Here is a 16,169-nt window from a genome sequence, read left to right on the forward strand (position 1 = left end):
CTTAATAGTGCCTACCACGTAGTAAGCGTTCAATAAGTGTTAACTATTATCATTATTTTTTAAAGGAGGCAGATTGGAGCGTAGAATACACTGAAGGGAGTCGGGAGGCCGGGTGTATGCGCTGGATTCTTGCACGTAAATTCTCAGAGCCTCGGTTTCCTTATTTGTAAAATTAGGTGGCCGGAGTAAAACAACTCGAACAGCAGTTAAAGCAAAGGGTGCAGCAGCAGCCGGGGAACCGAGGAGGCACGGGGCGGAAAGGGTTAGCTAGAGCCCAAAGGCTGATTTCTGGGCGCCGGGCGAGAGAGTCCCCGCCCCGCCTGGAGGCCCTGGCAGCTCCGGGCTGAGAGCAGTTCCGGTGCCAAAACCCTTCCCTCCCCCGCTCCCCCGGAAGTGCTTTTCCAGGATTCAGGCCGGAGAGAGGCCTTGTAGGCACAGCGGCTGAGACTCGATCTGCTCCAAGTAGGGGCTCCAGCCCGGTCGGAGTCTGGGGGTTCGCGCCCGCCGACCCGCGCTCTGCTCCCTCTCAGCACCTGGGCCGACGGTGAGTGGCTAGGGAAACGGACTGGGACGGCCGCGGGCCCGCGTCAGGCTGGCGTTTTCGTGCCCCTGCTGCCCGCTTCGGGATCCGGGCTGAGGGCTCGGCTGCCGGCGTCCGGGGAAGGGGATTGTCGACCGCCGCGGAGTTCTCCGAGCCAGCGGGACGGGAAGAAGAGGGCTGTGGGTCCATGGGGTGGGCGGGGCGGAGCCAGTAAGGGGGTTCCCAGAGCTGTTGTTGCTGTTGGGACTCGGGAGTGGGGATGGGCTGGGCCTCCGTCCGTCCGACCCCCTCATGTGTGCTCCCCCAAACCTCGCCGCTCCCCAGTTTGGTATTCTGTGTCTGGCCTGGGGTAGTAGCTGGACCTGAGGCTCAATCTTGGGCTCAAGTTCCCGACGTTTCGTCTCCTCTGGGTCTGTCCCGGGCTCAGTAATTAACCCGGGTCCCCGGGGTGTCGTCTTTTCACTCCAGGGTGGGGCGCTGCCTCTAAATGCCAGGGATCTTTTGCAGGGCTTTTCGTACAGATTTGCTTCTGGGTTGTCCGGGATCGATTTGGACTGGGCTTGGAAGCGGTTCTGGATACGTAGGTCGCTGTGGCACCAGCATGCTCTGTATCATCTTTACTCACTTGAAAGCTCACTGAAGCTGTTATTGAAGTAAACTTTAAAAAAAAAAAAAAACTTGCTTAAGGAAAATCCGTAGTTTAGACACCCCCCCCCCCGCCTTTTTTTGCAGACATATTAAAAAAAATAAAGATGCTGTTCTCTTCTCTGCACTGTTAATTCTTTTGGCTATCTGATGTCACAGTTGTATGATGAGTTCATTCAGAGGCTATACGAATTGATTGCAAAGAGTTGGACAATTATTATATCCTTTCTCCCAAAGTTTGTTTACCTTCATATTTGGAACTGTCATATTTCTTAAAGAAAAATTGTTCTTGGATTTTCTTGAGAGATTCCTTACACTGTTAAAATTGTTGCTGCAATGCAGAATTTCACACAGGTGGGCAGAGATGTTTTGTTTGTTTAAACTTATTCCGTGAAGTGTTTACTTCGGATAAACTGAGGATTTCCTAGGGGAGAAAGTGATGTAGGTACGTTTAGTGAACAGAATTTAGGTAATAAACTTTACTGCTGAAAGGTTTGTAGGAAATAACGGGTTTTCCACAATAAATGGTGATTTAAGAACTTTTTATAAGGGAATGCAGTTACTGCAGATTATTGCTATTAGCAGATGGCCACTGTTTTTGCAGCGTAAAGTATACACAAATCACCTTCTTGAAACCAGTGACACTATCTGCACCTCTTATCTTGTGTGTAGATTAGGATTTATACTGTAATTTTTTGGGTACTTATGTCATTCTCTTTCCTCCCACCCCTGAAAGGGGAGGTGGTGTCATGAATCAGGAAAAATAGACTGAAGTGACAAGTTCAGTGAGCTTTCCTATGCAAAGGAAAATTTATTTCAAGGTTGTTGATTTTGAAGAGGCAAAGGGTAGATGATTTTTAAAGTCCTTGGAAAAAATTGTGGAGAGATTAGCTGCACAACTTTTCTTTTTCCTTTTCTTTTCTTTACCTTCCTTTTCTTTTTTCTTTTTCGAGACAGCCTCATTCTGCTGCCCAGGCTGCAGCGCAATGGCACCATCATAGCTCACTGCAGCCTCCAACTCCTGGACTCAAGCAATCCTTCTGTCTCAGACTCCTGAGTGGCTAGGGGCACCAACCACCACACCTGGCTAATTTTTTTTTTTTCAGTAGAGCCGAGGTTTCACTATGTTGCCAGGCTGGTCTTGAACTCCTGGGCTCAAGTGACCCTCCCATCTCGGCCTTCCAAAGTGCTGGGGTTACTATTGTGAGCCACCATGCCCAGCCTATTTGCACAACTTTTAAATTTAGATAGAAACTGTAGATTCAACATGTGAAGTACTTAATTATTTAGAGCATAATATTGGAATTGAGAGAATCTGGAAAAATAGTTAAGTTAGGTGTAGTTACAGATTTGCAGGTACGACAGTGTGTTTTGAAGGGAAATATTTCAAGAGATTTAAGAGCAGAGAAAGGTGGGGAAAATCAGATACTGATTGTATTTTTATATTATACAAGTCAATTCAACAGATACTGAGCATTTGCTGTGCATCAAGCTAGTTAGGCAATAAAGGAGCAAATAAAGGTACAGGCATAACAGGTGAGCTTCATGTTTTGGTAATAATTTCTGAAATCATGAAGAGTTGAGTTGTATTCTTTAGGCATACTAAAAATTTTTTTTAAATTGGGACTTAACTTTGGCGATGGGTGTTGAGTGCTTAATGAAAAGTGCTATACTAGGCATTTTAGGATATAAAGATTAAATTTTTGGTTTTTAGAAATTTGAAATCTAGAAGGAGATATGAGATTTGTGTAAACATTTACAACGTAAACATTTGTAAATACTTACGTGGGTGGTTTAAGGTAAAGTTTGGAGTAAATTACACAAAAGAAGAAAGGGTTCATTTTTAGCTTGAGTAATGGAAATTTGTGGAGATAGCTCAGAAGCTACTATTTATTCAGCATTTACTGAACAGACTCAATGCTAGTTGCTGTTTACAACATTTTCTTAGCTTCACAGCAATATGTAAGTAGCTTAATGATGAGGACAGTGAGGCTGAAATATGTTAAGTTACTTGCCTGGGCTATGTGGCTAGCAGTAACAGCCCCAATTTGAATCCAAATCTGTCTGGTGCCAAAACCTGTGTGTTTCTCCTGCATCATGTTGCTTCCCAATAAACTGGTAACCTGAGTTTAATGTTACAGAGAATAAGATTTTTCTAAGACAAAGATTTATGGATTGGGAGTAGGTGGGTGAAGAAGGCCTTTCAAATAAAGAGAATGATGTGAGCAGAAGTGTGGAGGTGGGAAAGTTCGTTGTGTACTTGGAGAAAAGTTAGTGGACCAGATTACCTGGAATATACTGTTCATTTGGGGAATTAGAGATGAGGTTTGAATTTTAAGTTGGGGTGGGATTGTGGAACATGTTTAAGTGCTGCTTTTAGAAGTTTGACATTTGGGGAAAAAAGTTGGACATTTGGGAGGTAATGAGGAGTTACTAAGGTCTAATAGAGTAGTGTGCAGAATGATTTGATGTGGAAAACTGACTCTCAATATAGTATTAATACTGGGCAAGGGCAGTGGTAACAGAATTAGAGCACAGGCTCTGCCGGACTTCAATGTAGTAGGTGGGTGGCGGGGAGGAGGGGATTTTGGGAGCAGGTTTGGAGGAGATGGAAGGTGAAGATTACACTTTCGTTTTTGAGACAGAGTCTCGCTCTATTGCCAGGCTGGAGTGCAGTGGTGTGATCTCGGCTCACTGCAACCTCCGCCTCCTGGGTTCAAGTGATTCTCCTGCCTCAGCTTCCCGAATAGCTAGGACTACAGGTGCTTGCTACCACGCCCAGCTAATTTTTTGTATTTTTAGTAGAGATGGGGTTTCACCATGTTGGCCAGGATGGTCTCGATCTCTTGACCTTGTGATCCGCCCACCTCAGCCTCCCAAAGTGCTGGGATTACAGGTGTGAGCCACTGTGCGTGGCCGAAGATTGCACTTTTTAAGTGTCAGCAATGTTGATGGTGGTACTCTTACTAGAAATATGGGCAAGGAGGTACATAATGAGATCAGTTTTGGATTTGTTGACTTTTTATATACTTGCCAAATGCTGGAAATGTCCAGAGGCTTTTAGAAATGTGGATTTGTGGTTCAGGAGAGAGGTCAGCACTAAGGCATATATTAAACATGGGTTTAGTGAATAATACTAATAGGTGTATTAGTTGAATCTGTGTAAGAAGATGGAAGTGCCAAGGGAGAATGTAGAGTGGACAGAAAAAAAAACCACTTCTGTTTTAAATGGCATGTGTTTTAAACAGAAGGAAATACGCTAAATGATTTATTTTATGCAGTGGGTAAAGAATTTGGTAGTCTGTGTACTGCTTCTTCACACTTTAGGTTCATGTGGAGTAGAAAGAATCTGATCATTAAAAGTCCAATTGAGAAATACAGTTTTCTTGCCCTTGGTAGCAAGAATACTATGCTATCATTACCCTATTTCAGGGAAGACAAACTACTTCAGACTCATTTCATCCAGAGTGTCAGATTTGGTTACTTAAAAGCTATATTAGGTTGTATCTTTTGGACATTTGTTTGGCAAGTGGTATGTGAGGAGTTGGAAGCAAATCTCTGATACAGTATTTCACTTATTTATGTGTATGCCATTGATTTTAGTTTCAATATCAAGAACCTCTGAATATTCAAAGATAATATTTATATCTCATTAAGGTTGTTAATATTGTTTTTTATAGAAAATGGCATTTAATTACATATTTTTCTTCGAACTCTATTTTAGTTGAGTAGTTTTGGATTATAATGTTTGGATTATATTGGAGGGATAGAATAAGATACTTTTATCCATTATATAATAACACATATGAAAGTTACATATTTTATTTTGGAAACTGTTTAAGAAGTGTAAATTTATAGAATTTCATGTGGTTTTCTGTTTAGGTATTTAAACAGGGGGAACTTGAGTATTAATGTGTGAAAGATTGTAATAGTTTGCGGAATGAGGCTTAGAGTTGTAACTTTTTGAGGGCAAGTTTATTATTTTTAGACTGAGTTACCATGGAAGTGTTTATTTCCTTCTTGAGAATTAATACATTCCTTTTGTTTTTCAGGAATATGTTTTCCACTGTATCACAGGCACTTGGGAATGTCGAAAGAGTCCTGTCTCAGTGTTGTTGGAGGCAGGGGGTTTTGTGTGTGCTTTGTCTGGGCTGTTTGGCTTAGTTTCAGTAAGCCTGGTATTAATGAGGCAAAGGTCAGGAGTTCCATTTAGCTTCGGCCTAAATGATGGCCAGGGAGTACACCCCTCACTCCCTCCAGCTGTCTTGGAAATTCCTTGGTTGTCATTGGTCACAAAGGTGACTAGATGAGGGTGGATCATTATACCATTGGTATCATTGGAGGAATATTAGAGGAAACTTAGAATAATGGCGGGGACCTCTGACTCTAGAATTAGATAGACCCGTGTCAAAATCCTTGGTGTTCGACCTTGGGAGAGTCCCTAAACTTCTCCAAGCTTACATTTCCTCATTATTGAATAGGTTAATATTTGGTTTGGGCATTACGTATCATCACTTTCCTTTTCTAAGTGGGAGCTAGCCACTTAAGCTTGTGGCTCCCAAAATGCTGGACTGTGAAGTAGTGTCAGTTCATGACGGAGTTTTCCTTTGAGTGAAAGGAGAATGTAGTTAGCTTTCTTTAAAGCTAAATCTATTGATATTTTTTTTTTCTAAAATTGTCTTTTACCATTTTTGATGGACACTTAGTTCTTTTATGAAGTAGTGGTGATTGGTAATTGGTTTTTTAAATGTCGTTGGCAGAATAAAAGTTGGCAATCCTATGCTGGTCACCCTCTCCTTCCTTGTGCCCCTTTTTAAAGATTATGGTTCTGTGAAATCCTAAAATCTTGGCTTAAACAGAATCTGAGGGATTGGAGGAGACTTTTCATCCACATATTTATGCATATTAAAGAAGGTTTGGGGTACATTCTGCCCTTGTGTTAGCCTACAGAGGCTGTATTGTGATTCTCGCCACCATTGAATTTAATTTTGTCAAGATTCACAGTCAATACTTACAACACATTTCAAGGAGCAGTTCAGACTGTTTTCAGTTGAGTTCACACAAGTGGCTCCAAATTACTTGTTTGAGACTGTGTTTCTCAACCAGAGCCTCAGGAGAAAACTGATGAACTGTGGGCGCTGCCTGGGGGTGCTGCTTTAAGTTATTACTCTGTTGATTAGCCAACAAGATAAATAACTCGCCTTTGACATAGTGAAGCTGCAGAAATTGGCTTTCCATTTCACTTCTTCTGCAGGAAAGATAGAGCAAGAAAAGCCTTTTTATTAATATAGCAAGTAAACCTTGTACAAATATCAGTATTCAGAATGCTTTCTAGAGAAAGAATAGTGCAGCACTGTGCATAATGGGTTATGTAAGTGGAGCCACAGAAGTCTTCCTGGGGACACAAACCAATTATTAACATAAGTGCTTATTGAAATTGCATCAGTTTTCTAGATGAGAAGCTTATTGACTCCCTGGTTCACTTGGGTGGGCAGGTGGGTGGGGCATGGGGGTGGGGAACTTAAGATGCAAACCTAGCCTAGGCGACTGTTAAATTAAGGCTTAACATTTGTTTCTTTTGAGTGTTTTTGGTTGGGTAATTTTAAAAGTTGGGAATGCTATAGAAATATTTAAATTCTATTAGAATGCCTAAAGCAAAATGTTCGGATTAAGTTGAAATAGCTTGGACCCTCTGTTAATTTTAAAGAAAACTGAGTTTGCTGCTTTAGATATTAAAATGATATGGGTTTATAGAGTTATGTTGTGTATCATTGTTTCTGGTAAATAAAAAATGTTTAATTCATTTATTTTAACAGTGTTTAAATTTTTCTCTTAAAGTACTTCCAATGGCAGAAATGTGGATGAATAGTACCCTCAGAAGTCTAGGAATGCAGCCCAAAGTGTGCCTGCTGTAAATCGAAGTTTTTGAGGCCTGTAGGGTTTTATATTTTAAAATTTATATAAATGTTGCATTTTGCTATCTTACATGTGTGTAGACAGTATTTTAAAATACTCTCAACTAAAATTGATGCTTCTAAGAGAGAGTGCAGTGTTCATCCTGTGGCTTTTTATATCCCTATGACATGGCTTGTATCACTGGTTAGTAGTACTGTGATTAACTATTTAATAGTAGCCATTTATTCATTTATTTTTAAACCCTGTGTCTGATGGTTTTTGTTGGAACATAGGAGATGGTAAGCAATTTCTGATACTTTCTATGTATTTTTTACAAATAGCAAGCTGTTTTAAATACTACTAAGCAGCTGTAGTTTCATAGAAATAAAATGACTTTTAAGGGGGATTTAATCCATTAAAATTTTTTTTTCTGTGTAAGATTTTAAAATTATCAATGTATTTCTGTCATAATAAAATATGGTAGTACTGTCTAATAGAGCTTTCTGAAATGATGGAAATGTTCTATGTCTATGCTGTTCAATATGGTGGCCCATATATAGCTTCTGAGCACTTAAAATATATCTAGTGTTACAGGAGAACTGAATTTTTAATTGAATTTAATTTTAATTAATTTAAATGTGAATAGCCACATGTGGCTAGTGACTACTGTATTAGTGCAGCTCTGTAAGGTTAGGAAGACAAGAGAGAAGAGAGATCAGACATCTTCATGCCACCTCTCACCTCACATGTAGGCAGATTAGGCACTCAGTAAGTATTTGTTGAATGAAATAATTCATCTTTTTATTGTTTGAATTTTGAAGACCAGTGTTTGTGAAGTATTCTAGATTTTTGGGGAGGAGCAATAGATTTTTGAATTTTTTTCTTCTGTATTGATTTTCAGAATTTACTTTTATTCTTACAAAGACATACATCATTGTGTGTGTGTGTGTGTGTATGTAAAGAATTATATAATGAACTACCATGTATGACCAACCACTTTAAAAAACAGAACACTGCCAGCACCTTTGATGGCCCTTCATGTTTCTCACTACTTGTGATCTCTGACATACTCTTTAAGTAACCACCATCTGAATTTTATATTAATCGTTACCTTGTTTTTCTTTTTAATTTTATATGAATGTCTTTTTTTTTTAACATGTCCCTGTGTTGAAGTTTAGAAGTTAAACTCTATGTAGCTTTATTTTAGTTCTCCCTGACCTTCAACAAATGAGATATTTTTGTTTTAAACACTGTTAACTTTGATTTGCCTATACACTGTATTTACAGATGTCTGCTTATTCTCATTTGCATCTGAGACCTCTGATCTAGGACCATTTTTCTTTGTGTGAAGTACATCTTTTAGAATTTTCCCTAGGGACGGTGTGTTGGAAAACTTTTTATTTGTTGGAAAATGGCTTTTTCTTAGTCTCATTCCTGAAACTGGTTTTCCTGGATATAGATTCTAGATTAGCAGTTGTTTTTTTCTTTGCTCATTATAGATTTTATTTCATTCTCTTCTGGCTTTTATTGCTGTTGAAAAATATGCAGTGTAATTGACAGTCCTTTATAGTTAATCTGTTGTTTCTTTTTTTCTTTGTTTTGAGACTGAGTCTTGCTCTGTTGCCAGGCTGGAGTGCAGTGGCACGATCTCAGCTCCCTGCAGCCTCTGCCTTCTGGGTTCAAGCGATTCTCCTGTCTCAAGGCCTCCTGAGTAGCTGGGATGACGGGCATGTGCCATCATGCCCAGCTAATTTTTGTATTTTTAGTAGAGACGGGGTTTCACCATGTTGGCCAGGTGGTTTCCATCTCCTGACCTCATCCTCCTCCTGCCTCAGCCTCCCAGAGTGCTGGGATTACAGGTGTGAGCCACCGTGCCCAGCCTAATCTGTTGTTTCTTTATAGCTAGTTTTAGAACCACTTCTTTGTCCTTGGTGATCTGCATTTTCATTTTTATGTTTGGAAGTTGATTTCTTTGTATTTGTCATGCTTGGTATTAACTAGGTTTTGGAATCTGAAGATTAATGTCTTTCAACAATTTTGGAGAAATTTTGGCCTTTTTCTCAAATTTTGTCTTCCACATTTTCTGTCTGGAACTTGTATTTGAAGTATGTTAGATCTTCTTACTCTACTTCTGTGTCTCTTAACATGTCTTTATATTGTCCATTTCTTTATCTTTGTGTATTGTATTGTGTTCTGGATACTTTCCTTGAAGTTAGCTACTTCTCTCTTCAACTGTGTTCAACCAGTTTATTGAATTTAAAAATTTTTTGTTTTAACTATTATACCCATTTTTTTCATTAGAGTAAAATACACATAACATAGAATTTACCATTTAACCATTTTTAAGTGTACAGTTCGGTGGCATTAAGTACATTCACATCATTGTGCATCTGTCACCACTACTGATCTCCAGAACTTTTTCGTCATCATGAACCAAAATTTGTACCCATTAGACAGTAATTCCTTATTTCCTCTTTTCTCTAGCTCCTGGCAACCACTATTTGAGTTTCTGCCTCTACAGATGTGACTATTCTAAGTACTTCATATAAGTGGAATCATAAAATATTTGTCTTTTTGTGTCTGCTTTATTTTACTTAGCATGTTTTCTAGGTTAGTCTATGTTATAGCATGTTCATTGAGTTTTATAAATTTATTTATGTTAGAGATGGGGGCTTGCTATATTTCCCAGGCTGGAGTGCAGTGACTCTTCATAGGGGCGATCATAGCACACTACAACCTCAAATTTCTGAACTCAAGTCATCTTCCTGTCTCAGCTTCCCCAGTATCTGGGAGCACAGGCACGTGCCACTGCACCTGGCTGTTGAGTTTCTTAAAATTTCATTTATTATATATTTTTGTTTCTGGATATTTTATTCAGTTCCTTAAGACTATCTAATCATTTTTTTGGGTATTCTTTTTCCTTTTCTTGGTTATATTCTCAGTTTCTTTTATTTCCTAAAAATCTATTAAATATACTTACTTTACATTTTGTGCCTGATAATCCAGTATCTGAAGTCTTTGCAGACGTGATTCTGCTGTTTGTTTCTGCCGGCTGTTGCTTATGGTGCCGTGCCTTCTTGTCTTGTAATTTTTGACTGTGAAGTTCTTAAAATTTTATATTAGTTTTGCAGAGTGATTTTTAGTAGTGCTTAAAAATTTTGTTGTTTAGAGCTTATAAGTAAATGCCTGGAGAATAGTGTGCTATTTTCTTAAACTTTTTATTTTGAAATGATTTCAAACTTACAGGAAAGTTGCAAGAATAGTACAATAGACCTCTGTTATACGCTTTATCCATATTCACTAATTTTTAACATTTTGCCATATTTTTCTTTTTGCATACACACATTTATTTTTTTGTGAACCGTTGAAGAGTAGGTTGTATGCCTTTTACCTCAGGATGTATTTCCTAAGAATAAGGGTATTCTCTTAAGATAATCACAGTACCATCATGAAAGTCCAAATTCCAGAATTTTTTTTTTTTTTTTGAGATAAGGTCTCTTCCTGTTGTCCAGGCTGGAGTGCAGTGGCATAGTAACAACTCACTGCAACCTCGAACTCCTAGGCTCAAGAGATACTCATGCCTCAGCCTCCTGAGTAGCTGGAACTACAGGCACGCTCAACCATGCCCAGCTAAGTTTTTTAAAGATTTTGTAGAGATGGTGTCTCACTATGTTGACCAGGCTGGTCTCAAACTCTTGGGCTCAAGCTATCCTGTCTCGGCCTCCCAAAGTGCTGGAATTACAGGCATAAGCCACCAAACCTGGCCCAAGAATTTTAACATTGATACAGTACTTTACACTTTACATTCCCATTTTGGTAATTTGATCACGTATTGTATTTTAGTCTCCTTTAATTTGGGAAGAGTTCCTTAGCAGTTCTTTGTCTTTCATGCAATTGAAGAGTATAGGTCATTTATTTTATGGAAGATTTTTCAACTTGGGCTTGTCTGATTTGATCTGATTAGCTTTTTGATTGTAGTCAGGTTATCTTTAGTCAGAATGTTACAAAAGTGATGTTTTCCTCTCAGATTATCACATTTGGAGATACATAATGCCCACTTGCCCTGCCCCTCATTAGTGATTTTAATTTTGGTCAAGATGTTGTCTGGTTCATCTATCTATTCTATAGTTACTATTTTCCCCTTGTAACTAATAAGCAGTCTGCCTAGAGGTATCTTAGTGTTTTATGGTTTTTTTTCCCTTAATGAAAACTTAGTAATAACATACCTTATATTTGTGTAGTGCTGTCTATATATACATGTATAATGTATATGTAATTGTGTATATATAATTGTTGAGAGTTTAAGGCTTGTGTAGAAGAGGTTTTTGATACTTTGCATAACTCTAGCTAAGATTTGTCGGATCAAAAAGTCGATAGAGTTGCACATAGCAAAGAAAATTCTGAAGCATTAGGTGACAAAAATTAGGCAGATTTTTTGATACCAGATCATTTCTTTTTATTAAACAATCCTTTAAGATTTGAGTGATTAGAGGAGGTGACTTAAGGTTTTCCTAAGGTAAACTTTTACGTTGATATTATGGGAGTGTTTGTTAATATAATCCTTTGATCTGGTAAATTGGTAGAAGCTGGGCCCGTTTTCCCCTGTAACCCTCTACCTCTCATTCCCAGTTATAGCTGGAGAGACTTGGGCATTGAACCTTGGTTAAAACATGAATTCATCCATTGACTGACTGAGTCAGTAGATAGTTATTGGGAGCCTACTATATATTAGGCATTGTGTTAAAATGTTTAATTAAGACAGATGTGATTGCTGTCATGGAGCACAGTCCAGAGGTAATAAGCTTTTATATCCTTTGTGTGTATAGTCATTTATATATTTAAAGTGAATGTGTGTAAGAAAATATCGTTTATATCTGTTGAAACTGTTTTCTGGCAAGGAAGAAAGTTCCAAGGGCTCTTACTTAATAAATTACATTGTAAGTATAGGCTTTGAGGTTCAAAACTATTCAGTTAAGCATGTTCTGAAAATTGACTGATATTTTCATTTAAATTGAAGCCTTTTATTAAAACCTGACTTAAGTAAATTACATTCAATCTAAAGATGGCCATTTGCTTTCTGTGGGGTTTTGTGAATAGTTAATAGGTTAGTGCCTTGAAAGCTACATGTTACAGGGCTCATTTTACATTCCCACATCTCCCACTCTCAGGAAAGTTTAATGTTATACATGCTAGTGCATGTATTATTTTAATATTTTATTTTGAAATAGACTCACAGGAAGTTGGAAAGTAATAGTCCTGCATACCTTCACTTGGTTTTCCCAATGAAAACATCTTATATAGATGTCATTTATGAACAAAAAAATTGACATCAATACATTACTGTTAATGAGACAACATATGGTATACAGATTTCACCACTTTTCAAACCTGAAGTTCCTTGTGTGTGCATGTGTATATATAGTTCTGTATAATTTTATCCTATGTGTAATTTTATAGAAACAATACCACAATCAAGATACAAAATTGTTGCATCACCATGAAAGAACTCCTTAGCACTACCTCTTTGTAGTTACAATGCCCCGTGCCCCCCAACCACTAGTTTTGTCATTTTGAGAATGTTGCATGAAGTCATGTAGTATGTAATCTTTGGAGATTCATGTTTTAAAAAATGTAATTTGTTTTAATTCAAAAAGTGAAATCTCAGAAAGTTTACAAAAATAGAAAAAAATTCTTAATTCTATCACTAATACAGTCAATTTTGGAGTTTTTATCGCCTTTTTCATATCCATTTTATATCACAGTATATGCTCAATTTTGTTTGCTGCTTTTTACAAACTTTATATTAAGTATTTTCCATGTCACCATCATATTTGGTTTTTGCTATCATAAGAAATGTTGCAAAATATATAAAAAGAAGAAATTAAGCTTAAAAAGAGAAATATTGCAGAAAACACCTTTGAGTATATGGATTTCTTCATATTTCTAGTTATTTCCTTAAGGTAGATTGCCAGGTATGATTTTTGAGTCAAAGGATATGAGAGTTTTTTAGTCTTGAAATGTGGTTAAATTGCTTCTCAAAAGGATAGTATTACTAGTACTGTTTCACTGTATTCTTTTAGATTGGGTATTAGTGCTGCTTTCCCCTTCCCCCAACTTAGTAGGTGAGAAAGGTACTTCACTGTTGTGGTTTTAGAGTGCATTTCTTTAGGTAACAGGTTTTTCATGAAGAGTAAAATTGATTATAATGTCATAATGACATGAACTTTAAAAAATGTGATATTGCTTTTAATTAATTGGAAAAGCTTTTTTTTTTTTTTTTTTTTTTTTTTTTTGGAGACAGAGTCTCGTTCTGTCGCCCGGGCTAGAGTGCAGTGGCGCGATCTCAGCTCACTGCCAGCCCCGCCTCCCTGGTTCACACCATTCTCTTGCCTCAGCGTCCTAAGTAGCTGGGACTACAGGCGCCTGCCACCACGCCCGGCTGAGTTTTTGTATTTTTAGTAGAGATGGGGTTTCACCATGTTAACCAGGATGGTCTTGATCTCCTGACCTCATGATCCTCCCACCTTGGCCTCCCAGAGTGCTGGGATTACAGGCGTGAGCCACTGCACCCGGCCCGGAAAAGCTTTTTAATATCTGTGCCAGTATTGCACAGTTTTGAGCTAGAGGTTGAATCACCACATCCTTCTCTTTAGCTTACAGGTTTACCTACAAAACGATTGCCAGTTTCTACATTGCTTCTCCATTGCTTTTTATCATTATCTCCTAGTTACTCTCCTCAATTTGGATTCTCGACCTTTCTTCCTGTCTGCTCCCTGTTCAAAGGGCTGCTGCTTCCTCCACTGGTACCACGCCAGCGCCTCATTCATTTTTCCTATGTTGTCAGTTTCAAGTGCCTAGTCATGCTGACATGTTAATACATTACTGTAGCCTTATCTTTATAGTTAAGTATACCCCTGGGAGACTACAGTCTCCTGGAGCTCTCAAGAGTATTGGCCTTGACTTTTTTTGATGGCTGTTTAGGAATTTATATGGCTAATAATGTCTAAAGTCTGTATGTGTAACATACATGAATACAAAAATAACAAAACAATAAGAAAATTGTGCATCTTTTACTTTTCTGTATGTCTTGGGAGACAGCAGTACTGTATTGTTAGAGCAGCAGATCATTATGGTAACAACAGAAGACATTAAAACCTGCCAGGCATGGTGACTTGCACCTGTGGTCCCAGCTACTTGAGAGGCTGAGGTGGAAGGATCACTTGAACCCAGGAGTTCAACACTAGCCTGGGCAACATAGTAAGACCTCATCTTAAACACACACACACACACACACACACACACACACATACACGCAAACAACTCTTAAAGTAAAACAGAAGGTTATTTATTTATTTATTTATTTAGAGATGGAGTCTTGCTCTTGTCACCCAGGCTGGAGTGCAGTGGTGCGATCTCGGCTAACTGCAACCTCCACCTCCCAAGTTCAGGCGATTCTCCTGGCTCAGCCTCCTGAGTAGCTGGTATTACAGGTGCCCACCTTCATGCCCGGCTATTTTTTGTATTTTTAGTAGAGATGAGGTTTCACCGTGTTGGCCGGGGTGGTCTGGAGCTCCTGACCTTAGGTAATCCACCCCCCTCGGCCTCCCAAAGTGCTGGGGTTACAGGCATGAGCCACCATGCCTGACCTAAACAGGTTTTAATTGAATACTTACTAAGATTCAGACACTGTACTTAAGTGCATGTTTTCCAGTCTTCACAATAATTCTATAAATTTTGAGGTAACCACATATAAAGATCCTCTATGTGATATATTGAGTAGATACTTGAAAATGTTGGTTACAAGGAATCATAAAAAATAATATTTTTTATTTTAACTAGAATATACATTCCTTCACTTTTTCCCTATAGTGTCAAGGTTTTTGTTTGTGGATGGGTCCTTTGATTAGAGTTCTGGATTGCCTTTTTTGGCATAATCCACTGCCACGCAGCATTATCCATTAAGTATCCTAATAGATTCTCTTTTTTATGGAGAAGAGAGAACATAAGGCACTTTCAGTGTAATACAGGCGTACCTCATTTTTTTTGTGTTTTGCAGATAATTCCTTTTTTTTTTTTTAACAGATTGAAGATTTGTGGCAACCCTGTATTCAGAATTCTGTATCAGTGCCATTTTTCCAGCCAGCATGTACTTACTTCGTGTCTCTGGGTCACATTTTGGTAATTCTCACAGTATTTGAAACTTTTTATCATTATTCTATCTGTTTTGGTGATCTTTGATGTCACTATTGTAATTGTTTTGGAGCACCTCAAACCGTGCCCATATAGGATGGTGAACTTGATCAATAAACGTGTGTGTTCTCACTGCTCCACCGAATGGTTGTTTCCGCATCTCTTTCCCTCTCCTCAGGGTTCCCTATTTCCTGTCCTGAGACCCCAAATATTGAAATTAGGCCAGTTAGTCGTATGATGGCCTCTAAGTGTTCAAGTGAAAGGAGGAGTCACACATCTCTCACTTTAAATCAAAAGCTAGAAATGATTAAGGTTAGGGAGGAAGGCATGTTGAAAGAGAAGCATCTTGTGCCAGTTAGGTTGTAAATGCAAAGGCACAAGTTCTTGAAGGAAATGAAAAGTGCTACTCCAGTGAACATCCAGATGATAAGAAGGTGAAAGTCTTATTGCTGGTATGGAGAAAGTTTTAGTGGCCTGAATAGAAGATCAAACCTGCCATAACATTCCCTTAAGCCAAAGCCTCATCCAGAGCAAGGCCCTAATTCTGTTCAATTGTATGCTGAGAGAGGTGAGGAAGCTGCAGAAAAAAGGTCTGAAGCTAGAAGAGGTTGGTTCATGAGGTTTAAGGGAAGAAGCCATCTATATAACATAAAAATGCAAGGGGGAGCAGCAAATGCTGATGTAGAAGCTGCAGCAAGTTACCTAGAATAACTTATTTATTTATCATTTTTCTTAGAATTATGTTTTATTATTATATAGATGAGGGCTTGCTGTATTGCCCAGACTGGTCTCGAACTCCTGGGCTCGCCTCCTTATGCACCAGAACCACAGGCCTGAGCCAACATGCCTCCCCAGAAGAACTAATTTAGATAATTGATGAAGGTGACTACCCTGAACA

At 38.6% G+C, this 16,169-nt stretch overlaps 1 protein-coding gene across 9 annotated transcripts in view; it reads left to right on the forward strand.

The window, feature by feature from the left end:
• Positions 1-403: 403 nt before the first annotated feature.
• The window catches only part of FRS2 (fibroblast growth factor receptor substrate 2), a 109,229-nt gene continuing 93,463 nt past the window's right edge, over positions 404-16,169 (forward strand). For 7 of the 9 annotated variants that reach the window (XM_065524556.2, XM_045365598.3, XM_065524557.2 and 4 more), the window contains exon 1: positions 404-544. The gene's annotated coding sequence lies outside the window, so the exon portion shown is untranslated. Of the gene's footprint in view, positions 545-15,163; positions 15,260-16,169 lie in introns of all 9 variants that reach the window. The other 2 variants (XM_015431186.4, XM_074007390.1) reach the window with 1 other exon arrangement.

This window comes from Macaca fascicularis, chromosome 11 (genome assembly GCF_037993035.2).
Source record: "Macaca fascicularis isolate 582-1 chromosome 11, T2T-MFA8v1.1".
Lineage (NCBI taxonomy): Eukaryota > Metazoa > Chordata > Mammalia > Primates > Cercopithecidae > Macaca > Macaca fascicularis.